A 5,095-nucleotide genomic window follows, 5' to 3' on the forward strand; every position below is an offset into this window, starting at 1 on the left:
TCACAATTTGGGGAATCTATAAAATTGAAACATGTTGGGGCTAACTGATCTCGGGGTTAAGAACAATGATAAGGGTTCCTATACATACAGTGGTCCTGTACATACGTGGCCCCGTACAGAGAAAAATGGCCCTGCACATTGACATATCCTCCCACATAAAAGGGGTCCTGAAACAATGACAGTGGCCCTTTCACTAAGACATTTCTCTACATGCAGGGTCCTCCACATGAAGGGGCTTGTACGTGATAAGGGCCCTGTACAGTACAGGGGTCCTTAAAAATACAGGGGCCCCTTGAAACAGTGAATGTTCGGTACTGTAACATGGTCCTGCACAGGGACAGTGGGCCGGGCCCCGTGACAGGGTCCTCACAGTGACTGGGGTTTTCCTGCAGGGTGACAGGGGGTCCGCACAGGACAGGGGGTCTAGAAAGGGAGAACTTGCATGGGGATTGACCGGGGGGGGGGGGAATTTTTGGGGAAGTGGGGGGGGAAGGTGGGAAGAAAGTATCCGGGAAGAAACCCCCCTTAAATGCACGCTTTTTTCCAAATTTTAAAATAGATTTTCTAAAAAAAAAATTTCACCCAGAAGAATTTTTTTTAAACCATATCACAATTTTTACAATTTTCAAAAAATTACCACTGACCTTTTTTTTAAATTTTGAAAGGGAAAATTTTTAACTTTGTTTTCATTAATCCCAAAGTAATTCATAAAAAGGTTTTCCTGAAAAAAAGGTTTTGGGAACAACTATATTTTTCTGACCATATACCAAAGTGATGACCCCCGGGAATGATTTATTTTGAAGAAACCATTTTTTACCCAGAAAAAGTATCCTAAAGGGCCCCTCAAAGTTTTAATCGGGGTTTAAACTAAAAGTAAACCAACATTAAATTATTTTTAACCAGAAATATTGGATAATTATTACCTTATTGCTTTGGGAAAAGAAATTTTTTTCCCATTTTTTTATTTCCAAAATGATTAATTACACTAAAAATAGAGAGGCATCACATTCACAGATAACCCCTCCAACATTTTGCAATAATACCATATGGGTTAAACTTGCATTCATAATGCGAAACTTTTTGGGTTATGTTAGCCCCAAAAAATTTTTTCCTTTTTGGGGGGAAACCCAAAAAATTTTTTAAATTTTAAAAAAACAAACACATTAAACCCAAAAAAATCTGAAATGTCTTTTGTTAATTCTTTTAAAAAAAAATCTTTATATTTCCCTTATTACATTCCCCCCCCTGAAAAAATCAAATTTTAAAAACGGGGGTACAAACTACCAAACCATTGAGATTTTGTTAAAATTTTTTTTAAAGTCTGCCCGACCCCAAAAAAGAAAATATAAACCATTTGGAAAAAATCTTCCTTATCCTTTAAATTTTAAAATTTTAAAAACATACATTGGGTTTAAAGTAAAGCTAAAAAAAATAATGTAAATTTCTTGGTTATATCTGCCCCGAACAAAAAATGATTATACATACACTTTTTTTATTATCCCCCGGGCCCGACCAAAATGGGAAATTTTTTAAAAAAAATGAATAATAAAAACTCTGGGCCATTAAGTTTTAAAATTTTCTTGGTTTTTGTCTTTCCTCAACTATCCCTAATTACAAAACCCCAATATTAGAAAAATTTTTCCCTCATTATACTATAATTTTATAATATATTATATTAAAAAAATATTAAAATAAAATAATATATAATATATATATAATATATATTATATATATATAAAATATATATTAAAAATATATATAATTTTAAAATATAAATATATATAAAATAATATTTTAAAGTTGGAAAAGTTGTGGGAAAAAAATTTAAAAGAAATGTGAAAAGACAAGGTTTAAATTTGGGACAAGGGTTAGGGTCAAGTCCTTGGAGTGGGGTTTAATGAAAAAACGGAGGGAAATAAGTTTTTTTTTATTTTAAAACTTGGGGGTGGGTCTGGGAGCATGGAACCATTTGGGAACGGAATGGGTCATAGGGGGGGGGGGCGAAAATCCTGGGGGCCTTAAGAATGTGTGGAACGAGAAAATTACTCGAAAACAAAAAAGGGGATTTTGAAAATAGTGGGTTTCCAAAAATTGTAATTTGGTTCGGGCTCTAAAGGGTGAGTTGTGGGGCAGGGGGATATTCTGGGAAAAAATGTTTTAACAATGTGTGGGGTTTATGGGTTTATCGAGTGAAAATAAGGGGAAGAGGATTTTTAAAAAAAAAAGACGTGGGGAAAGACAGAAGAGGGGGGTTTTAAGTGGTTTTTGGAAAATGGAAAGGGGTTTGAAAGAAATTTACCAAAGGATAATTGGGCGGGGGGGGGGGGAACCCAAAGGGGAAAGGGAGACAAAAGGGGGTGGGAAAAAATGGATGAAAAAATTTTGTGTGATCCCGGGGCCGAAAATCAGAGGTTTAAAGGAGGGGAAAAGGGAAAAGAGTGAATTGGGTCTTTTGGTTTTACCCGGGGGTTTTGGAACCCCTGCCCGTCATGGATTAATCAACATGTAACGTCCCCGGGGGTAAAAACCCCTGGGGAACTTTTAAGTATTTTTGCCCTGTGTACCTATGAAATACTTTAAAGGGGGGGGGGGGGGGGCGCAAACCCGCAAACGCGGGAGAAAAAAGCGACAAAATAAATAAAAAAATAAATATATAAAAAAAAATATATAATTTTATATAATTAAATATATATAAACCTGGGGTAGGGGGGAAAGAATACTTCCCACGCATTCCTCAAGGGGCCCCTAGAAGGGCCCTAAAGGGGACGGGGGAAAGGGGGGCCCAAAACCCTCCCCTCTTTTTTATTTTTAGCTTTCTAAAAGGGGGAAAAAAAAGGATCCCCGGGGAGAGCATCCCCCGAAGGGTCAAATTGGGGGGGAGAAATTTTTGTTGGGTATAACCCAAAAAAAAAAAAGGGGAGATATATAATTTGGGGGGGGGAACAAGGGTTTTTGGCTCGATGAAACGAACTCAATAAAAAAATTTTGGGGGTCTTGGGGGTAAATCAGGGGGTTTTGAAGGGCAAAGCAAAAAAGATGGGAAATACCCTAAACAGGAGTTGTTTTATAATAATAAAAAAGTAAATTCTAGATTAAAAAGGAAAAACTGAAAGTTGATGGAAAAGAAGGTATTATTGGTCAATGCAGGGGGGTGAGAAAAAACCCAGAGGAGGCAAGTTTTTGGGAACTTATTAATTTTATTTTTGATGAAAAACCCGGGGTTATGTGAGGGGTTTTTTAAAAAAAGGGAGAAATTTGGGGAAGTTGGGGGAAAATTGGTAAACAGGGATTTCATTTTTTTAAAAGGGGAAATGGGAAGACTTGATTTTTCAAAAAATGGGTTTGGGGTTTTTCCTTTTTAAAAAAGATATAATAATTTAACCATTAATAAAAATGGCCAAAGCTTTTTGGGTTTCCTTTAATTAAAACCCGCACAAAAAGATTTTTGGATTTAAGTGCTAAGGTGTAACTGGGGGGATGTCTGATAAATTATCTTGGGGACAAATTAAAGGTTTTTGGGGGTTTTTTCAAAAAAGAAAGAAAATTTTGGGGTTTTGGAAGGGGATGGTGAAGAAAGTGAGCTTAAGGACACTTTTGGGGGAAGTCCCAAGGAAACTGATACAAAAAAATTAAAAAGGGTGAAAAAAGGGGGAAAGGGGCCGGGGGGGAAAGAAGGGGTTGTTTTTTAGGGAAGCATGAGGGTTTGCCAAAAGATGTTTTTGGGGCATAAAAGGGGTTGGGGGTTTGTTTAAAGAAAAGTAGGGGATGGGGGATGAAAAAAAATTATTATAAAGGGAAAAAAAGAGGGGCTTTTGAAACTTTTTTGCGGGGGGAAAAATGCAAAAAAAGGGGAAAGGGGTTAAAAAAGAAAAGAGGGGGTTAAAGGGGAAAGGGTAAAGAGGTAAAAAAGGGGGCAAATGGGTTGGGGTAAGAAAATAAATTAAAAATTTCGGGGAAATAAAAAATTTTTGGAAGGGTAAAAAAAAATGCGTAAACAAGGGATCAAAGGGGAAATTTTCATGAAGGGGGTAAATTGTTAAAAAGTAGTAGGGGTGAGGAAAGTTTGGAATGAGTATTTTGAAGGTTTGTTGAATGTGTTTGATGATAGAGTGACAGATATAGGGTGTTTTGGTCGAGGTGGTGTGCGAAAGTGACAGGGTTAGGGAAAATGATTTGGTAAATAAAGAGGTAGCAAAAGCTTTACGGAAGATAAAAGCCGGCAAGGCAGCAGGTTTGGATGGTATTGCAGTGGAATTTATTAAAAAATGGGGGCGACTGTATTGTTGACTGGTTGGTAAGGTTATTTAATGTATGTATGATTCATGGTGAGGTGCCTGAGGATTGGCGTAATGCTTGTATAGTGCCATTGTACAAAGGGAAAGGGGATATGAGTGAGTGCTTAAATTACATAGTTATAAGTTTGTTGACTATTCCTGGTAAAATATACGGGAGGGTATTGATTGAGAGGGTGAAGGCATGTACAGAGCATCAGATTGGGGAAGAGCAGTGTGGTTTCAGAAGTGGTAGAGGATGTGTGGATCAGGTGTTTGCTGATAGAGTTGATAGAGATGCTCTGTGGAAGGTTTTAAGAATATCTGGTGTGGGAGGCAAGTTGTTAGAAGCAGTGAAAAGATTTTATCGAGGATGTAAGGCATGTGTACGTGTAGGAAGAGAGGAAAGTGATTGGTTCTCAGTGAATGTAGGTTTGCGGCAGGGGTGTGTGATGTCACCATGGTTGTTTAATTTGTTTATGGATGGGGTTGTTAGGGAGGTGAATACAAGAGTTTTGGAAAGAGAGGCAAGTGTGCAGTCTGTTGTGGATGAGAGAGCTTGGGAAGTGAGTCAGTTGTCAGCGCTGGTGGCTGATTCATGTAAGAAACTGCAGAAGCTGGTGACTGAATTTGGTAAAGTTTGTGAAAGAAGAAAGTTAAGAGTAAATGTGATAAGAGCAAGGTTATTAGGTACATTAGGGTTGAGGGTCAAGTCAATTGGGAGGTAAGTTTGAATGGAGAAAAAGTGGAGGAAGTAAAGTGTTTTAGATATCTGGGAGTGGATCTGGCAGAGGATGGAACCATGGAAGCGGAGTGAATCATAG

The sequence above is a fragment of the Panulirus ornatus genome, chromosome 38 (assembly GCF_036320965.1).
Source record: "Panulirus ornatus isolate Po-2019 chromosome 38, ASM3632096v1, whole genome shotgun sequence".
Classification (NCBI taxonomy): domain Eukaryota; kingdom Metazoa; phylum Arthropoda; class Malacostraca; order Decapoda; family Palinuridae; genus Panulirus; species Panulirus ornatus.